Raw genomic sequence first — 22,126 nt, forward strand, 5'->3', positions numbered from 1 at the left:
CTGCCATCTCCAACATCTGTTCTTCAAAACCTCAGACCTGAAAGGTTTCTACTTTCTGCTTCCTAAGCTGTGTACAGGTTGGAGAACACACGTGGTCAGAGTTGCAGTAGTCTTACATTTCACTAGCAACCGTTCTGTCTTTCCATGGTAGCTTCACTCTGCTTCTGTCTTTTCACCAGATTCCCTAGAACTCCCCCATGGACACATAATTTAGTGGTCATTTTTCACTGCATTTTTCCTAAAATCAGTTTCCTACTCATTCACATGGAAACTTTTCTATCATTTTAGTTAAAATAAAAATCATATACTTTCTAAAAGGTAGCTTTTATGCTGCATTTTATCACTTTCACTTGTCCTACTTTTTTTCTTACTTAGTTATATTTGAGAGTCTTTATCCAAATGGAGTCCATAGTACCTATCTCATAATTCCACTGAAAATATACTTGGTGAATTTACTTTTGATTTTTGGTTTGCTTTCAGGTGGAGAAGGGGGAAAGTGTTAGCATATTACAGACACATTTGTACAGGACATCCTAACATGCTTTAAATACCTCCCTTTTTCCTACCTTGAAAGATCATGAAATATTTTCTTTTCCTTTAGAATTTCAAGCCATGGTTATCTTTCGTCCGAAGTTTTGGAGGTGAGAGTTCTTCTCCATTTAAAGCACAATTTTCTAAAAACAAACAAAACCTGTTTAAAAATGGGCTAAGGATTTGACTTTGCACATTATGTCACATATAGGCTTTAGTTTTTTTATCTCTTCCCCTCCTAGCCACTTTTTCTGGTTTATCTATGATGGGGCCAATCATCTCCTCATCTTTAAGCTGAAGCTCTTGGTGCATTATTTCTATATCTTGAATAGGATTTGCACTTCCTTCAACAGGCCTGATATCATCTTCAAAAGCACGTGTTACTTGAAAGATGCCATCACAGGAACTAATATGAGATAAGAAGGCATTTCCCAGATCTTGTCCATTGTGAGTTCCTTCTGCATGACCAGCAATACCCACTGCATTTAGAAAGGCAGGAATTTTGACGCTGGCTTGTTGTCCTGGCAAAGAAAATCAAGCCTTTCATCTGGCACAGGTACTCTGCTCTCATCAGGATCAACAGAGCAGGAAAGGAAGTTTTCTGCTGAAGCCTGACTATTGGTTAGGACATTGAAGAAGGTAGATTTCCCAACAATACCAATTTTCAAGGAGGTTCCAAATCTTCCAAAGATTGGGGGTAGTTTAATTGCATCATCTCCCGTTTGTGGGGGGGGCATCTTACTGCAGATGAGCAATAACATGGGATCTCAGAGGGAGCAGCAGAGGGGGTCCTGCCAGCAGCGGGAGGTAAGGAGGAAAAAGGAGAGAGTGCGATTTTAATTTGTTGATTACAAATAAATTTAAGTGAGTTGGTGAATTTGCAAATGTAGAATCTGCAAATAACGAAGATTGAATGTGTATCTATCTATACACATATTACTACCACTACTAAACTCATATGTTTATGTCTCTGTGGATGTCTGCCCATTCATCCATCTTGAAAACCATGAATTCACACCAATATTTTAAATCCCAATTTAACACCTTGGGTTCTTTCTAGTTTTTCCGTTTGGGCCACTGTGTCCCCCACCCTTACCCCCTAGTCCTTTCACTGGCACGGGCCTTATACTTTTCCCACATAATGATTTTAAGGCTGAATTTTTTTGGAAAGGAAGGTTGGGGCAAGAAGAGGGAGGGGTATGATTACATATTATGATCACATTTATATTTTTACTAGAGGTCCGATGCACGAAATTCCTGCAAGAGAAGGCTTTCCTTCCCCTGGATGCCAGCACCAGCTTCCCTCTGGCACCCGGGACCTGGGCTTCCCTGGCAGCTCTGGCTTTGTCCGGAAGGTAGTCTGGTCTAATTAGCATATTACACTTATATTATTATAGATTCCAATTGCAATATTTTGAAAGCTTTAAAAACTAAAAAAAGAATTGGCTAAGGGTTAATATATTTAAAAATTTTGAATAGTGTGTAAGTGGAGGTCAATTATATTTTTCTCTGTATTTATATAAAACTTCTCTAATTAAAAAATAGTGACAGTAAGGTAATGCTGCCTTGTGAGACTGCATTTCCTCTACTTGAAAATGCTTAATAGGAGCTTGGTTAATTAATGATCAAAATATTTAACAATCAGCTTCAGTATAAAGAAAATCTTGATCTATATGACATCTAAAGTCCTTTTCAACTTCAGAATTTCGTTTCGTATAAAAAAGTCATTTTAAAATTAAAAGTAGCTCTGATTTCAGAATAGATGGCTCAAATCAATGTTTTCAGGTTTCTGTGCTGATTTTAAAAGTTTATTGTGAAACACTGATTTTCCTTGAGCATGTGAACTGCAGATAGTGTAATTTGAATAAGAGAAAATTTAGAAAATGTTGCAGAATCCAGTGAACATCTTCATTTCAGTTAGTGTGTCACTGAACGACAAATTTCAGGCCTTTCTTGATAGTTGGTATCACAAGTGCTGCTTTGCCACCTGGTGGTTCCTCATGATATTTTCTTTAGAAAAAAGAACTTTAGTAATATATAAAATGTGCACTATTTATATCACAAGAAATTTACACCATTAATATTTAGTATTAAATGATTCTGGGAATCATTCAGTTTATAGTTTTGTATTGTATCTTTGTAAGCATATAATATCCTATATAATAAAAGGGTAATGTGCAAATTGACCGAAAGGTAGAATGACTGGTCATTATGATGCGCCCTGACCACTGGGGGATAAAAGCTCAACACAGGATCTGCCTCCTGGTGGTCAGTACACTCCCACAGGGCGAGCGCTGCTCAGCCAGAAGCCGGGCTGCCAGCTGGTGAGTGCAGTGGTGGTGGTGGGAGCCTCTCCCACCTCCGTGGCAGCGGTAGTGCTAAGAATGTCCGACTGACAGCTTAGGCCCACTTCCCCAAGGGCTCCCAGGCTGAGGGGACCCCTCCCCCCATGCATGAATGTCATGCACCAGGCCTCTAGTATCAAATATTTTCAAGCAAAACCAAACTGAAGCAAATTAAAATTATTAGCTCTAATGTTCCTTTGAAAAAATGCCTCTTGCTAGCTATTCTTATTTGAAGGATTAAAATAACCAAAACTCTTATATCATTAAAAAAATCACTTTTTTATGTGTCTGCAACAAGCAGAATCCGAAGTAACCGCTTGAGCTAAAGCTGACCCAAAAAATCACTTTTTTAAAGTGATAAAATCAAATCTCCTAGAGATATAAATTGAACATGTGCTAACTTTGTTAAACCTGTCAATGTGAAAAAAACATCCAAACCTGTAGAGAATTTTTATGAGTTTGTTTGAGCCAAATTGATGATAATTGCCAGGAAGCAAAATCTCAATGGATTGAGAAAATGCTCTAGAGAATGGCAGTTTTGCACCTTATGTTATAATCAAAGGGGAAGACATAAGGGGGTTACATGAAATCAATTAGTGATAGATTAGGGAGTCAGAAGAAAGCAAATTGGGGAAATCTCTGGGATTGGATAAAAAGTAAAACAGACAGAAACATGCTTCATTCACATTGGTGGGTATAGAATAGTTAACGATTAACATTTCTAGCACATAGAGATGCTATGTGGGAAAACAAGATAATAAAGAGAGGTTCTGTGGCCTCCTGTTCTGGTGGGAGAGTGTGCCCCGAGGGGTCTGGAAAAAAGAGGATTGCTCGGACATTTCAAAGGTATGTTACTTTAGGTGCAAAAAGACAGTACACAGGCTCAATTAAGGTAAAGGTTGACTTTTGTCAAGGAAAGTACTGGCCTAGGACATGTTTACCTGCGATGACTGGCTTTTAGTTAGGAAGTTTTAAGTTCAGACCACCCTGTGTGGTTACTTGGGAGTCCGAGTTTATAAGGCTCACCATGCAGGCCTCCCCTCAGCTTGGGGCCCCTTTTTTATCTACAAATCTAATGAAACTAGTGAAGTATAGCAACCAGTTAAAAGGAGAAGTGGAAAAACAGACACATTTATAATTAAATGATTGTGCAAATGGAAGCAAAACTAGTTTTTTCTATAATGGAGGAGGGAAGTCAATAAAACCTCTTCCAGACAGAATTTGCATGTCTGCAGACAGTCATTTGCATTGCTAATGATACAGTAAGCAGTTAGACAGACAAGAGCAGAGCAGGAACTACAGTTCAGATACCAAAGTTCACCCAGCTTGATGGGAAGCCCTGGGTACCTAACAATGGACAATTGTAAGGTGTAACCTCATCGCCAGGGTGAACTTCCCTCCCTTAGCATATGGCTGGCCATAAAGTTTAACCCCATGACCTTTCATGTTGCTGGTCATGTGCTCCAGACCCTCCCCTGACCTTTCCTCCCCTGGTATATCACTAGTCATGCAGAAGAGCTCCCTGCATGAGGAACAAGGGGGCCAAAGAAAAGGCTCATAAAACTCCCACACATGACCACTCCCTTAAGCATTAAGTCCCCAGGACAACAAGGCTCTGGCCCACATCAAATAATGTTAGAAGAAAAGCGAAGCCTCAGGTCTGTTGACCACAGAGAAAGAGTTTTTATCCAACTAGAGGTAACATCTAGGCCTCACAAAGTTGTGTTTCAGCTCCAGGCCCAGAAAAGCAGCAAAGCCAGGTGGGGTGATGCCATGGCTGACATCAGACCAGCTGTGAGAGCTAATGATCCCCTGCCTTGGTGCCAACCAATGAGTGGAGACCACAGCCCTGAGGAGACACAGGTGGAAAGCTGATGACTATTCTATTGAGATCCTCTCCTGAGAGCTCCTGAAGGACCCAGTGAGCACACAAATGCAAATGCGGTCTCTCTCTCATGCCTGTGCTTTGTCCCCTCTCCTTCCTCCAGGCACATTCTCTTTGCCTTTATTTCTCCTAAGCCAGTGGTTCTCAACCTTGGCTGCACATTAGAATCACCTGGGAATCTTTCTAAAATCCTGATTCCTGGGCCTTGTCCTCCGGAAATTCTGTTTCTTTGTTATGGGGTGGGGCCACAACATTAGTAACAAAGAAACAGAATTTCCGGAGGATGAGGCCCAGGAATCAGGATTTTAAAAAGATTCCCAGGTGATTCTAATGTGCAGCCAAGGTTGAGAACCACTGTCCTGAGCTCCAAGGGTCCTTTCATCTCTGTAACTTGTTTCCTGAGTCCACACAGCTCAGCCAGCTCCCTTCTTCTACAGCTCACTTCTTCTGTCTCTGATTTTAAATCAACTTTCATTTGGATTTGAGTATTGGCTCTGAATTCTTTCTTAGCCAGAGCTCAAGGACTGATGCCTAACAACTAGTGCTGTTTTGCCATTAACACTATCAGCTATCTACAATTTACAGAGTTGTAAAATAGCTTTGATAGAATCAAATCAGATAATACGCAGTCTAGAGAGCAATAGACATGTATTCCACCGGAAAACAAATTTTTCCTTATACACTATTCAAGTTCTCTCTCTGCTTTTCAGATTTCCCCATATATGGGACTATTGCAATCTATATTATTTTTGTACATATAGTTTCATGATTTGAAATTAGAATCAGCAACTAGGCACATATAAGAAGTAATTCCCATTTCCTCTTTCTGTTGCTTGGCTGGCAGGAAGTCTATTACCAATTGTCTCCTCTCCTAATACCTGAAGAGTTTTAATGAGCACCCTGGTGTTTCTGCTTCGGGCTGAGAATCACTAGTCTAGAGCAGCAACTTTCCACCCTGGCTGCACATTAAAACCTCCTTCAGAACTTAAATCAGAATTTTAAAGAGTGGGATTAAAGAAGAAATACTTTTAAAGCTTTCAGAGGTCATTCTAGTACATAGCCGGAGTTGGAAACTATGGACCCTAGAAGAGGGTTCTGAAATCTTGGTGACACACTAGATACAGTGATGGCGAACCTTTTGAGCTCGGCGTGTCAGCATTTTGAAAAACCCTCACTTAACTCTGGTGCCGTGTCACATATAGAAATTTTTTGATATTTGCAACCATAGTAAAACAAAGACTTATATTTTTGATATTTATTTTATATATTTAAATGCCACTTAACAAAGAAAAATCAACCAAGAAAATGAGTTCGCGTGTCACCTCTGACACACGTGTCATTGGTTCGCCATCACTGCACTAGAATCACTTGGAGAAATTTTAACAAATGCTGATGTCCACCTGCCTTGGTAGCATTTATTGTCAAAAATTTCTTTTGGATTTTTACTTCTCAAAATTAAGATGAAAAGGAAAGATGATTGAGCTTAAAAGGAAAACTTTACAATGTACTTAATGTACATAAAACAGGGAAAAGACACAAGGGATATACAGCACTCTCCTTTGTCTATTGATTGATGAATAGATATAGATATTCACAATTTTTTTCACTGCTCTCTTAGGGTGCACATGGGGAATTAAATAAGAATTTGAAAGCCAAGATGGAGAAGAAGCAGATGGGAAAGGCTTAGACCAAGGAAGATTGCCTGAGAGAGCAAAGTATGGATTCAGAGAAACAGGGTACAGTTCTGAAGAATTAATAACATTGAATAGGAAACACTTGAACTGGGGAGAAGGTCTCCAATGAAAGATGGTGAAAATAGTAACATTAACATGAAGCATAGTAACCTCCATCTTGAATAAAAAACTGCTGTTTGAAATTCTCTGCTATTGTTAGATAGTCCCTAGTCCTGTAAACTCTGTCATTATAAACTCTGTCACTTTAAGACAGTCTGTTATTCTGTAAAATGACTTTGTTTTTAGTTCAAATAATAGAAAAAGATAAACTTAACTGTCTGACTTTGCAAGCTAGCCATCCAATGTAATGGACTAATACTGATAATAATTCCTATATTTTTCTGCCAAGTATAAACTCATTATGTATTTAAGCTTACAACACTCTGTAACAATAATTCACACAGAGCCCTTTGTAATATCTGCAAAGAAAGAGGCTCAAAAAGTATAAATATGGGAGACTTCCTGTATGTGGTGCCCAGAGATTTGGAAGAGACACTTCCCTCTGGGCCACGCGCAATAAACGACTCCTAATTAATTGGCTCATTAAGGCATCTGGTATCCTTGTATCTCATTTGTTGATTTATGATACAACGAATAATTACTAAGAACTACTTAAAAGACAAGGATCATATGTATGCTTGAAAACACTTTGTTTCTTAATCATTACAAACCACAACATGAGAGATGTACGAAATGTATATATATATACACACACACACACATATACAGGGAATGTAGGAGTGTCACCATGAAAGAAATAAAACTTTTTGAGGTCCATCTTGGGCCACATTTATATCAATTGAGTTCATGACAAAAACCCAGAAGTCAATTTATTAATTTAACATTCTTTAAATGTCCTCAAAGAGGACCAGATTTGTTTCCATGCAACATGACCAAAGTGTTTCTTAAGGACAGGCATGGTGCATAAGAAATCAAATAATAATCGGAACTTTCCTTAAGGTATATGGATTCTGATGTATCATGTATCTAAAACATCAAGGCACAGCTCACAATAATGGTGATTTTGCTAATAAGCTTGAACTATCCATATCCTTTGTTTACACTGTATTGCTGTCCACATTATGGACTAAAGACTGTGAGGGGCATAGGTAAACTATCTAATGGCCACCAGAGGAATGTTTCACACCACTGGATAGACATAAAAATCATCTGGGGAGTATTTTTTAAATTAATTAATTAATTTATTATTCATTTTTAGAGAGAGTGAAAGGGAAGGGGAAGGGGGCAGAGAGGGGAGGGAGAGAAAGAGAGAAAGAGAGAGAGAGAGAGAAGAGAAATATAGATGTGAGAGACACGGACTGGTTGCCTCCATACCCTCTGCAACTGGGGGCAGGATACCAACCTGCAACCCAGGTACATGCCCTTGACCAGGAACCAAACCCAAGACCCTCCAGTGCATGTGCTGCCACTATAACCACTGAGCAATGTCAGCCAGTGCTCTGGGGAGTTTTTTTTTTAAAGTATCAATGTCCAGATTTTACCCCCAGAGACTTTAAATTGGTTTGAAATAGGCCCTAGATATTAGCATTTGTTAAAAGTTATCTACATGATTCTAATGTATTCTTGCAAATTCCAACCCCAGAGTCCATAGTTCTCAGCCTTGACTAAATGTTAGACCAGTGATTTTCATATGCTGCATCAGAAACACCTGGAGGGCTCATTAAAACACAAATTGCTTAATTTGCATTTTTAACAGGCTCCCAGGTGATAATGATGCTGCTGGTCCAGGAAGCAGACTTTGAGAACTATTGATCATTTAATGCAGCATCAGCTTTGTCTGTTTTTCTTTAAGACTTACTAGAGGCCCGGTGCACGAATTTGTGGGTGAGGTCCCTCTGGGTGGCCTGCAGGGATCAGGCCAAAACCCACAGTCCAACGCCGCCTGCTGCTCCTACGCTCCTACCTGCCACTCCCGCTAATCCCAGCCCCACTGTCCTGATCAGGAGCCCTGTGTCTGGAGCCCTCCCTAGGGGAGTGGCCTGCAGGATCAGGCTGAAACCAGCTCTCCGACATCCCCTGAGGGGTCCTGGATTGAAAGAGGGCACAGGCCAGGCTGAGAGACCCCACTGGTGCACGATTGGGCAGGGGAGGGACTGTGGGAGGGCTCCAGGGCGTGTCCCTCCCATCTTGCTCAGTCCTGATCGGCCAGACCCCAGCAGCCAGTTAACCTACTAGTCAGAGCATCTGCCCCCTGGTGGTCAGTACACATCATAGGAAGCGGTTGAGCAACCTCAGCATATCATTAGCATATTATGCTTTGATTGGTTGTTCAGTTGTTCTGTCATTTGGTCTATTTGCATATTACCCTTTTATTATATACTAGAGACCTGGTGCACAAAATTTGTGCACTGGGTGGGTGTCCCACAGCCCAGCCTGTCCCCTCTCACAGTCTGGGAGCCCTCAGGGGATGTCCTACTGATGGGGAGTGGGCCTACGCCACAATCTGGCTACAGCGGCTTGGAGCACACCCCCCTGGGCGAGTCCGCTGGTCCACTGGGGGCCTTGGTCCCAACCGCAGCGTGGTTTGGAGCATGCCCTCTGGGCGGGTCCATGGGTCCGCTGGCGGCCTTGTTCCTAGGGCAGGCAGTGCAGCATGCCTGCCCGAAAACCCCTGGCGGGAGTGACCTTGGAGCTGGGCGATGCCACACTCCCGCCGGGGGTGTTGCTCCCAGGGCAGGAAGGCTCCCAAAGCAGGCAGCCTGGCATGCCTGCCCACGAACCCCTGGCAGGAGTGGCCTTGGAGCTGGGCGGCGCCGGGGCTGGGGGCGGGCTCAGAGCCGCACTGTGGCCACTTGGAGCCCACCTCCAGCCCTGTTGTGTGGTGTGTGTCCGCTGGGGCTAGAGGTATGCTCTGAGCTGGTCGTGATGCAGCCTCCTGAGCTGGTTGTAATGTCCTGGACTAATTTGCATATTTCTCTCTTATTATATAGGACTAGTGGCCTGGTGCATGAAATTTGTACATGGGGTGGGGTGTCCCTCAGCCTGGCCTGCATCTTCTCCAATCTGGGACCCCTCAAGGTATGTCTGACTGTCAGAATCGAGCCTAAACCAGCAGTTGGACATCCCCCTTGCAATCCAGACTTCTGGCTTCTAACCACTCACCTGACTGCCTGCCTGATTGCCCCTAACCACTCTTCCTGCCAGCCTGCTTTTCCCAAACTGGCCACCGCTCCTGGCCTGATCGCCCCTAACCGCCTCTGCCTCAGCCCCGCCATCATGGCTTTGTCCGGAAGATCTCCGGAAGGTGTCCTGGTCTAATTAGCATATTACTCTTTTATTAGTATAGAAGATTTAAGTATCCAAATGCCTACTAAAACCACTCTTTAAAAAAACGGTGGTAAAATAACAAAAAATTTTCCAGATTCTTGTGATTCCTTACAAAAAAAATGTATATGTGCAACTATTCATATATGTGCTTATGTATTCTTTTTTTCAATACATTTTTATTGATTTCAGAGAGGAAGGAAGAGGGAGATAGAAACATCAATGATGAGAGAGAATCACTGATTGGCTGCCTCCTGCATACCCCTCACTGGGGATTGAGCCCACAACCCAGGTATGTGCCCTGACCAAAATCAAACCTGGGACCTTTCAGTATGCAGGCCAATGTTCTGTCCATTGAGCCAAACTGGCCAGGGCTATATATTCTTTTTTAACTACACAAAGGGATTCTGTTCATTTTTGATGATATAATTATGATATATTAACTTTTATTATTTTTCTAATAATGAAAGTTAGAAATATTGACAACTAAAGAGAGTAGAATACATTTTTCAAGAGTGTTTTGTTCCATAGGAAAAATAACCTGAAATTAGAAATATGCAGCAAATGAGCTACAATAGATACATTTTAGTGCACATTATTGTAGCCATGCTTTTTAGGAGACTTAATAAGAATAATAATTAATGTAAAAACTTGTTACAATAAGCAGATTCTGATCAAATACATTAATGATATTTAAATTTGTTTTTCTAGTGTTAAAGTTATACTGAAGCATCCATCTTATATAAAAAACTGGTGTTTGAAATTTTAACCCTGCTATTTTGGCTTCTGTAAACGCTTGCTTGCTTAAATAATTAGGAAAATAAGACTACTCGCATTCCAGAGAGGCCATAAACTATGCCCCAGACAGAGTTGTCAGTGCTGGCACCAGGCCAGGTCTTGAGATATGGTCTCATGGCCCCTTCCCAGCATGCAGACCTTCGTTCTCAGAAGGCCTGGAAGTCTCATTCCAAATCTGGGAGAAAAAAGACTGGAAAAAGTATAAATAGAGAAAGTTTCCTCAATGTTGGGGGGCCCAGAATTTGAAAGACACATTTTTTCTCTGGGCCTGCACAGAATTTAATAATTAAAATGTAACTCCCTTTCTCTAAGTGTGGCTTGGTTTTTCTCCGGTCTTCTGTAACAATACTACTCTGTAGATGGCTCTTAAAAAGTTTATAGCTACTTATTAAAGAAAATATGACTAGTCCTGATTTGATTAACAAGTTGTTTAGCCTTGAGGTAGTTATTCAAAATCTCTAAGCTTTATTTTATTTTATTTTATTTTTTTAATATATTTTATTGATTTTCCACAGAGAGGAAGGGGGAGAGATAGAGAGCTAGAAACATCGATGAGAGAGAAACATCAATCAGCTGCCTCCTGCACATCCCCTACTGGGGATGTGCCCGCAACCCAAGTACATGCCCTTGACTGGAATCAAACCTGGGACCTTTCAGTCCACAGGCCGACACTCTATCCACTGAGCCAAACCGGTTTTGGCTAAGCTTTATTTTATTTGAAAAATGATCTATGTAATTTCTGCCATTTATATTTGTTTTTTACTCTTAAAGTATGGTCAAATATTAAAGAATATTTGTTTAAAATGTGTGTGATATAAAGAATAATAATATGATGGCTAGCTGCATTCTGGTGCCCATCATATTCTCTGTCCATCTAGTTTATGAAAACATTTTTGCTATATTCTTTAAAGTCTCCAAGTGTCTGTATTTGATCCCATCTCCTTCTATTTCTGCTCAGAGAAAGTATTACCAAGCAAGGTTATTATTTCCTTGCTTGTCTTCATAGTTTTGCCAGATGTGTTCATATGACCAAGTATACACTTATCTTAGCATGCTTTGAACACTATCTAGATGCATTTGTATCATGTTTTCCTCTTGGTGATGGGCAATTTCCTTATTGTAACCTTGGGAAGTAGGTTTATATTAAGTTTATTGATCAACCTTGAGTACCCTATTACATTTCCTACCTTGTAAAATATTTTGTTTCACTTCTTAAGTAGATATAAACTAAAGCTCAATTTACTTTTCCTTGCCTGATACTATCAAGGTGAAAATGGTCCATTGCTTACCTGTCTCTGATTTCCTACTTTAACTTAGATTTTGGTCTTGATTATCCCATATTTTCTTGTTAGTTCTTCAATACATTTGAAAATGTATTTGCAATATTTCATCCTATTTTTAGCAGTAGTTTGAGCCAAAGAAAATATTAAGCAATTGAGACAAAGTTAAATTAACTCACAGTTCCTGATTTCTAGAAGGTTTAATCCAGACTGTGAGAAGTTAGTCATGTAAACAAACACTTAACATTTTTACTTATTCATTCAAAAATATATATTGAATTTCCATCTTCAGACACCAACTAGACTTGAAGCAAGCAAGCCAGAAATAATAAAGATAAGGATTAGAACACAAATTAACGATATAAATAATTAAAAAATGATAGAGGGAAATATCAACAAATCAAAAGTTGATTCTTTGAAAGAAATAATCAAACTGATAAATGTTTAGCTAGACCGACCAAGGAAAAAGAGGGGAAGAGTCAAATTACTAGAATCAGGAATGAATGAGTAGTTCAACAGTTCCTTCAAAAGGTTAAATTTGGAGTTTATATGAGCCAGCAATTCTACTCCTAGGTATATACTCAAGAGAAGTGGAAAAAAGGGTATTTAAATATTTAAATACATATTTGCACATGAATATTCCTATCAGCACTATTCACAACAGGCAAAAAAGTGGAAACAACCTAAATGTCCTCCAGCTGATAAATGGAAAAGCAAAGTGTGGCATACCCATGCAATGGAACAATATTATTAAACAATAAAAGGAAATGAAGTACTGATACATGCAACAGCATAAATGAACCTTGAAAGCATTATGCCAAGTGAAAGAAACCAGCCACAAAAGACCACATATTTTAAAAATGCATTTATGCAAAATGTCTAGAGTAAGCAAATCTATGGGGACTGGGGATTAGTGGTACGGAAGACTGGGTTGTGGAGTTGTGGGAAATGCTGAGATGATTGCAGAGGGACATGCAGTTTCTCTTTGATGTGGCCCAATGTTTTAAAATTGATGTGGTGATGGTGGAATAATGCTGTGAATATAGTAAATACCATTGAATAGTATACTTTAAATGGGCTAATTGTATGGTGTGTAAAATATAGGTCAGTAAAATATGTTGCAAATGAGTGATTAAATCACCAAAGTTTGATTTCAAATGTGATATAGATATTTAGTACCCAATCTCAGCAAATAAATCAACTTGACCTATAGCTATATTAAATGACAAATTTGAAATAGAGATATAGAGATGCTATGTGATTTGTAGATGCTTTAGACCTTATTTCAGTATCTCCACTCAGTTCTTATTCGTTGTGGTAATTCAGATAAACATACTCAATATCTTTGAAACATAATTTCCTAATTTTTAAAATAAAATATGATTTTTGGTGAACATTTAATAAGTGAAATCATAGAAAGTCCTTCACCTAGTGGCAGGGGAGCAGCTTAACACTATAAGTAACTATGAATTTTATCACTTCATTTATCAAATTATTATAGACTCTGTGTTATAGTGACTATGGGGGGAAAACCATCCTGGGTATGTTTTCACACACTCACACACAAAACACAGCTTGTGGGGAATTTACATGTCTTAAATCATACATAATCACAAAGAAAACACTCAGAGCATTTGATAACACAAAGGGAAAGAAAAGATGTATCTAAATATTTATTTTCTACTCATTATCCTACCCGTGTGTACATTTTTCGTTTTGAACTTTGCTCTCAAACAGAATCAGGGATCATTAAGGGCAGCCATCTGCTTCCCATCCTAGCAACCGCCCTCTGAGCTGTTATGGGCTATTTGAAGGTATTGCTCTGCTACTGTGCTGGGCCTCTCCCTGGAAGCACTTCAGGTTCTTGTGCCTGGCATGTCAGGCAGCAGCGAAGCAGAGAAAAAAGGGTGGCCTTAATGGTTGACTTAATGGTGTGTTAAGTGTTCATTTCTGCTGAACTGATCACAGGCTTTGGTGTGTGTCTAGTTTTATTGGGTCTCTGTCAACCAACATGCACAGAGTACTAAATTTTGAAGAAATTTATGTTTTGAGCAGAGCAGAGTATGAGGCAAACGACTACAAAGTTGGTGTGAGGCCATCATAGGCAAGAGGACTAGAATGAGTATTTTTTCTGCCTCCAAGCATTTTTTTTTAAATGTAAGCATGTTTTAGGTAATTTTTGAAATTATTATTTTGTCCCCTGGATTAAGATATCTAGAAATACTGGATATCTTTTTTTTACTTTGCTTCTCCACAGGGGGGAAAAAAAATCAAGTAACTACGAATATTTACTTGCAATTACTTTTAAATATTTATAGAAGAGGAAAGTTATAATATTTACTTAGCATCTATGAAATTCTTTTAAATATGTGAAGTTCAAACAAATTTTCAAATATAAGAGTTTAATGTGAAGTGAGCAAGTCATAATTTTATTAGCCACATATCCCTGTCTTTGAAAACAGACTGTGGATAAATTAGTGAAATTGTAATTTAGTACTTATTTATAATATTTGAGTAATGAATAAAAAAACATTAAAAATATGAGCTTGCTGAAGAATATTAGCAATGACCTTGGTGTTATTACACTATTATGATAGACAAAGTGCTAACAGAAAAGGAAAATGACATATGACAAAAAACAAACTTGCCTTATATTTGCTCATACTCTCATAAAAAACCTCAATAATTTGGAGTCACTGCTGCCTCCACAATTATTGTGAGAATTGTGAATAAAAACAAACATGATTATATCTATACTTCCTATCCTTTTACCTTTTTCACTTGAAAAACTCTAATCACTCATTAAAATCTTAGTATGGATTTTATACTAATTGTAATAGTGGTGGGATGACTGAAATTTTTATAACATTAGCATGAAATGAAGAAGTTGAGTCTACTGTGAAACAAATTTTATAAGTTATTAGAAGCCCAGCATGAGAAATCGCTGTGCTTGGAGCCCTATCCACCCACGTCTTTGGTTGTTACCGCATTAGGGCCACTGGGTTTTTATAATATAGATACCTCAAAGATTTAAAAAATATAAAAGTATAATGGTAAATAGTCTGTTCAATGATCTGATCAGAATAATGGCACTTGCTACAGCTGTGGTTCTCAACCTTCTGGCCCTTTAAATACAGTTCCCCATGTTGTGGTGACCCCCAACCATAAAATTATTTTCGTTGCTACTTCATAACTGTAATGTTGCTACTGTTATGAATCATAATATAAATATCTGATATGCAGGATGGTCTTAGGCGACCCCTGTGAAAGGGTTGTTCAACCGCCAAAGGGGTCGCGACCCACAAGTTGAGAACCGCTGTTCTACCGAGCTCTCCATGAGTAATCACTCCTTCTTCCTCAGAGGCAGGTTCTCCTCACTTTCCCCCAAAAGCTCTGAGGTGTGTGAAGTTTCCAGAAAGGATCTGGAGTCTAAGAAAGGCTCTTGGATAATGTTGGAGGACCACAGTGGTTGGCAGCTGTTAGAAGATTTACAAAGCTTTAAGGTAAGTCCAAGCATAAACCTCTGAGGGACTGGGGAAATTTTTAAGACAAGAAATTCATTGTTTTGACCATCAAGATAAAAATCTAAGTAGACACAAATCAGATTATTAAAAGCCATCAAGGAAATCTCATGAAAGGAATAGTAGATTTATTTCTAATGGGAATCTCTTAAGCCAAAGCTGCAAAATTATTGGGCACAGGCCCAGCACTTAAAAACTGTTAAAACATAATCCACCTCACTCTAAGACTCGAAGACTGGGATAAACTGGTCACAGAAGGGTTAGATTGACATTAGGTCACCCATCAACTTCAGGAACATGTTCATTTTTTAAAAATATACTTTTATTGATTTCAGAGAGGGAGGGAGAGGAAGAGAGAGATAGAGACATCAACAATGAGAGAGAATCATTGATCAGCTGGCTCCTGCACACTCCCCATTGAGGATCGGGCTTGTGCCCTGATTATGAATTCAACTATGACCTCCTAGGATCATAGGTCAATGCTCAACCACTGAGCCACACCATCTGGGCAGGAACTTTTTTTTTGCAATGAGGTACAATGTAAAACATCATAAAGTTCCCAACCAGGTGGCACATCTCTCTCTCTCAGGTATTAATTTGGCTCCAAAGAGACCCAAGGCTTAACTAAATGGGATCTTCAAATTTCAAAGAATTGAGCAATTCATCTTCTGGCATAACTACTTATTTTATGTCTGAGAGCTGTGGTAACAGAAGCTGTAGATATCTACCTAAATGGCAAAAACTTACAAAGACAACTTAGAATTACAATGGCCATTATGGGGAACATTCCAATTAAACAAGATTATTCATTTAAGAAAGGCAATTGAAAGCAAGGGCTCCCAAATTAAAAAACAGAATGGGAGAGCTATTTTAATTGGCATACAGAAGCCTCCATAAGGCTTCAGGATGCCAAAATAGTGACATTGAAAGACTCGCCTCACAAAACTAATGAAATATTGAAGAACAAGGGGTACCTAAAACAAAGTACTCTAAGACTGGTTGTGAGTGCCTTCTGGGGAATAGGGGGATAGAAAGGTGTCAGCTGTGTGCTCTCTGGGCCTTGTAGCCATGCCTCACAAAATTGAGGAGATCAAGGACTTCTGGCCCACAGATAGAAGAAAGGATGCCAAGTCTGTCAAGATCAAGAAAAATAAAGCGCCCTGGCTGATGTGGCTCAGTTGGTTGAGTATAGTCCCATGCACCAAAAGGTCACTGGTTCAATTCCCAGTCAGGGTACATGCCTGGATTGTGGGCTTAATCCTCAACCCATGTTTCTCTCTCCCCCTCCCTTTCCTTTCCTCTCTCTCTAAAATCAATAAAAACATATTTTAAAAAAGAAAATAAGGATAATGTGAAGTTTATAGTCTGATGCTGCAGACACCTTTATATCTTGGTTATTACAGACAGAGAAAAGGAAGCAGTCCCTGCCCTCAGGTTTGGTGGTGAAGGAGCTGAAATGAACCAGACAGGCGGATCTAAACTGTATTACAAATGTTATAAATTTTAAAAAATAAAAAGTTATGAGACTGACATAACTCTTACTACTCCCCTCTATTCCCCTTCACCTGAGTACTCACAATCTATTAATCCTCTAGCTGAATTGCCTTTCCACTCTGGAGAGAATACAAGATGGTAAACAAAGGTCTACCTAGTTATCGGCCTCACAACTGCAACGGCTCCAAGGCCAGAAATCCGAAATACCTGGGTTTCTCCCACTGCACTCTCCTAGGGGTCCATCATCAAATTCCTGGCCCAGAAATTGTGTCTCATTTCCATCAAACAGGACATTGCAATAGAGATTGTCTTAGAAGGTTTTGCCAAATCCTTGCACACCAATCAAATGCCTCCCTCTGGGCCTCTCCCATGGTTGATGGGACTCTAATTGATTCTCTAGTAAACTGCTACTAGTTATTCCCTTAAACAGTTAGAGAAAAGTAAAATTAAAATTAATGAAAAACCACCCTCGCCGGTTTGGCTCAGTGAATAGAGAATCGGCCTTCGGACTGAAGGATCTTGGGTTGATTCCAATCAAGTGCACATATCTCAGTTGCAGACTCAATCCCCAGCCCTGGTCAGGGAGGCAAGCAATCAATGTTTCTCTCTCTGTTTCTCCTCCTCCTTTCTACTCTCTCTAAAAGTCAATGAAAAAAAATATCCTATGGTGAAGATTAACAACAACAACAAAAAGAATGGAAAACCTTTCCATTTAAAGCAGTGCTATCTTCTACTTTAAATCCCACTTGCTCTGGAGCCTGCCAATGGGATCCAAGAAAAAAAAACCTAAAAAGCCAAGCCAACAAAGGGTGAAAATTCTTACCAGAGTCAGCATTCCCAGATGTCCACAGCACCTGCTCAAGAAGGGCAGTTATAAAGATACTAGAGGCTCGGTGCACAAAATTACTGCATGGAGGGGTGGGGGGTCCCTCAGCCCAGCCTGTACCCTCTCCAATCTGGGACCGCTGCCTCTTAACTGCTCACCTGCCTGCCAGCCTGATTGCTCCTAACCACTCTGCCTGCCTGCCTGATTTCCCCTAACGGCCTCTGCCTAAGCCCCTGCCACCGTGGCTTTGTCTGGAAGGAGGGCTGGGTGACCTGACGATGTCCGGTCTATCCGGCCTAATTAGCATATTACCTTTTTATTGGTATAGATTATTAGTATAGATTTGGGTCAAGACATAAAATGGAGGCTTCCCCCGTGGTCTGGCCCAAGTCACAAATTGAAACCTAAATCAGCCTGCACTTATGGGAAACACCTGTCAAGGAAACCTAACCTATCACAATCCTCCAGCTAAGCTTTAGCTAGTTTCTTTCCCCTCAAAAATAGGACTGCTAGGCTTATATGGAGATTGCTGATAGCCAATCATGACCTGTTTCCAGGTGCCTGTTCTAATGCTCTAACTCCCTCCTGCCTCAAATCCCCCTTGCTGGTGAGGCATTGTACTCTTCTGATGTGTGGATAGTTTCCCTTTATTCAGGTTCACATGATCTAGAATAATCTTAGTTTAAATAAAGCTTAGTTTAAGTTTGCTGGTTTAATTAAAACATGCATGTCTTTAGAGCTATCAGAATTAAATATAATCTTTTATTCTGACTACAAAAGTCAAATAAGCTCATGTTGTCTCTGTTACAGAACTTGTTAGCAGGAAAGATAAGATTGTAGGCAGAATTGATAGCTACTAAGGTTGGAAAGGGGAAAAGGGGGAGAAAAGGGGGAGTTTATTTCACCGCCTGAGCGGTCAGCTGTCTTAGGACTTGCCAAACAAGATGACCAAATGTGTGCACAAACATTCCAAAATAAGCCACAATGATGTAGTAGGGGACTTTGAAACCTAGTCTGCTACTCAAAATATCTGGCAGGGGACCTTTGAAACCTACAGGGGCAAGGTCATAAACCCCTTGAACCCCCTCCTGACAGGGTGTTCAGACTAGCTGAACTGTCTGCTTGTGCTTTATGCCAAGTACATCCTTTTTTTAAAAAAAAAAATCTATTTTTTATTGATTCAGAGAGAAAGAGAGAGGAAAAGAGAGATAGAAACATCAATGATGAGAGAGAATCATTGATCATCTGCCTCCTAAAGGCCCCTACTGGGGACTGAGCCCACAACCCGGGTATGTGCCCTAACCAGGAATCGAACCATGACCTCCTGGTTCATAGGTAAATGCTCAACCATTGAACCAGACCAGCTGGGCTCAAGTACACTCTTAATAAATTCTTGCTTTGCTTCTTTAATAAATTTGCTTGCTTTGCTTCCTTAATAAATTCACTTGCTTTGGTCAATGCTGCTTTCTGTCACTCTAGACCATTTCACCCCAACAAGGTTGAGTTAAGTGGCCCCAGCCAGCCAGATATTTTCCATTTGCCTCCCCTTTGTTCTTTGTTCTTTCGCCTATAAAGCTTCGGGCCCTCTGCCCGATTTTGCAGTTCTCAGAAAAAAGGACTGTCTGCTTCATGAAGTTTGGAGGTTTATTTGTCTTCTTTAATCATTTTTAAACAAAGATAAAATTAGATCATATGAGAATAAACATAACATACATATAACAAAAGCCATTACAATTCTTCCAGCAGTGTTGATACAATACAGCCATTAAAAAGGCTAGCCCAACTAACCACTACATTTTTTTTCCAGTTTGATCTAACTTCTGAAATCACATCAAGAAAATGCTAACCTTCTTTCTTTTCCTTCACTGTGAATAATTTAGGTTTTAAGAAATCCCAATTTTCTTCATAAAGCCAATTCTCCATATACCATTAACAAGCTGAAAAGTTACCATTGAATTTGTTTGGCCTTATATTTCCTACTAGAGGCCTGGTGCACGAAATTAGTGCACTCGGGGAAAGGGTCTCTCAGCCCAGATTACAAGAGGGTGCAGGCAGTGGGGCGAGGAACACCACTGGTGCTTGATTGGGGCTGGGGAGGAACACGGGAGGTTGGCCATCCAGGGACAGTGGGAGGGTTCCAAGGCATGTCCAGCCCATCTCTCTCAGTCCCTATCGACCAGACCCCAGCAGCAAGCTACCCTACCAGTCAAAGCATCTGCCCCCTGGTGATCAGTGCACATCATAGCAACTGGTCAACCGGTCAACTGTCTGGCCCCTGGCGGTCAATACATGTCATAGCAAGCGGTTGAGCAGCCTTAGCATATTATTAGCATAATACACTTTGATTGGTTGAATGGGCGACCTGATGACCGGACACTTAGCATATTAAGCTTTTATTATATAGGATAAATAGATTGGCTTACAACCTAACCCAGTTTGTGCTGCCATTAAAAATCTCTGGATTAAAAAAAAAAATGAATCCTTGAAATTTTTTAAAATCAAGAATAACCTATTCTATATTCAAAGAAGCTATTTTTTTTATTATTTTCATAATATCTAGTGAATAATTATATAAATATGCCCTAATGCTTAGAATTAATTTCTTTGTGTAGTGTTCCCATTCTGAAACATTTTATTCATTATAAAAATAATACATTTACTAATATAGCATGCTACATTTCCAATGGAAGAATTCTTACCTTGTCATCTACAAGTAAATAGTGCAATTTTAGAAGTGGTATTTCTAGATTACTAATAAGTCAACTCTAGTGATTTTCAAAAATGCAATGGCAATGCTTTAGTAATATGCATTTTGAGTAGGAGAGGATTACATAGCTAACAATTTAAAATTACTCAGTCTGGCCACTAGATAGCAGTATAAGCCTTTGGACTCAAATACCTGAATAATTTCATTTTATAATAGCTTTTGTTAAATCTCCCCCAAAGCAAAATCTGAGGCAAAATGTTAATGTTACTGTATAAAGTATTTCTCAGTTGTGTTCCACTTTGGTATGATATTTTCAAATTCTAACTGTATTTAATAACTTCAACTTATTTTATTTTACTTATTGATTAAATATAAAACAGCAGGATGCATTTTTACTGAATATAATACTCAACAATTATTTCAGAAAATAAGTGAGATTATTATTCTTTAGATAATATACACTGTATTTTCAGTGTTGTCATTCAATTACATCAGTGAAAACATTGTTCATTTTACAAATGTGTTAGTACGCTTGTTGCTAGTAAATTTATTACTTATGCATATATGAAAATCAAATGTAGAGGTTTAGACTTTTGATCCAATGACAGATGATAAAAGAAACAAAAGTGAGAAGGATCCACTGCACTGTTGAAAAACATAAGACGTCTTTAGTGTGAAGGAAGCATTGATGAATTATTGGAAGTTACAAAGTAGATGGAATTCAGTGGGAAAACAAATTTAAAAATAGTATATATGACTCTAAGATATCCAAAATAAGTAAAGAATTGGGGGCACCATGGAAGTAAATGATCATGCTCCCCAACAATTACACCAATAGCTGAGTTTGGAAGCATGAGTGGGAAGTATGACAATGAGGGGATTTAGAGACCATGGAACTATGTTGGTGCACAGCTTATGCAATAAGAAGAGCTGACTGTGCTGTTTACTTATAGATTAAAGCTGGAAAAAATTTTCTCTACATTACATGAATGATGCACCTTGAAAGAGACACTGGCAATATTAAAAGTATTTGAGACTACCACAAAGTATTTATAAAATATAACTATTCCTGTAACATGAAGATAAAGCCCTAGAGTAAACACAGTGGACTTATTTCATAGCTGGAAGAACTGTGTTCCTGTCAATGAACAATGTAGTTTATGCTTTTGGGAGTGATAATGCTAATGGAATTTAAATGTCCTTAAAAGGCAGTGTGATTAAGAAGTAGGAGAATGTCCTTTATAGAATAGTCTTCATTAGAAAGAAGTACCATGTTTCAAATAGCTTTATTTCTTCAACTACATGATTGAATTTTTTCTTTAAAAAAAATTAAGTTGTTAACAGCTTAATTGTTCATAACTATCATATTTAATAAAGAACTCTTGCTCAATTGCTTTGTCAAAAAAATATAAGAACTACCAGGAGATTACCCCAATTTTAATATTAGCCAACAATTTTGAGAGCTTACTATGTGTCAAGCACTATCCTAAAAAGTTCGTTATATTCATTGACAAGAAATGATTAAGTAGCCAATGATGTAGGTAGCATACCATCACCAAAGGGGCCTACAGTAGACAGCAAGTACATTTTTAGTGATTTATAATTCAATGTCCTAATCTCCAGAACCTGTAAAGATGTTACATAATATGGCAAAGAGGAGTTACGGTTGCTAACCAGCTACCTTTCAGATAGGGAGATTATCATGGTGGGACCAATGTAAT

At 39.1% G+C, this 22,126-nt stretch overlaps 1 pseudogene; it reads left to right on the top strand.

Annotated features, from left to right (window-relative positions):
- Window positions 1-16,446: 16,446 nt before the first annotated feature.
- LOC132211525 (large ribosomal subunit protein eL38-like) lies at window positions 16,447-16,838 on the top strand (annotated as a pseudogene).
- Window positions 16,839-22,126: the final 5,288 nt, after the last annotated feature.

This window comes from Myotis daubentonii, chromosome 10, assembly GCF_963259705.1.
Source record: "Myotis daubentonii chromosome 10, mMyoDau2.1, whole genome shotgun sequence".
Lineage (NCBI taxonomy): Eukaryota > Metazoa > Chordata > Mammalia > Chiroptera > Vespertilionidae > Myotis > Myotis daubentonii.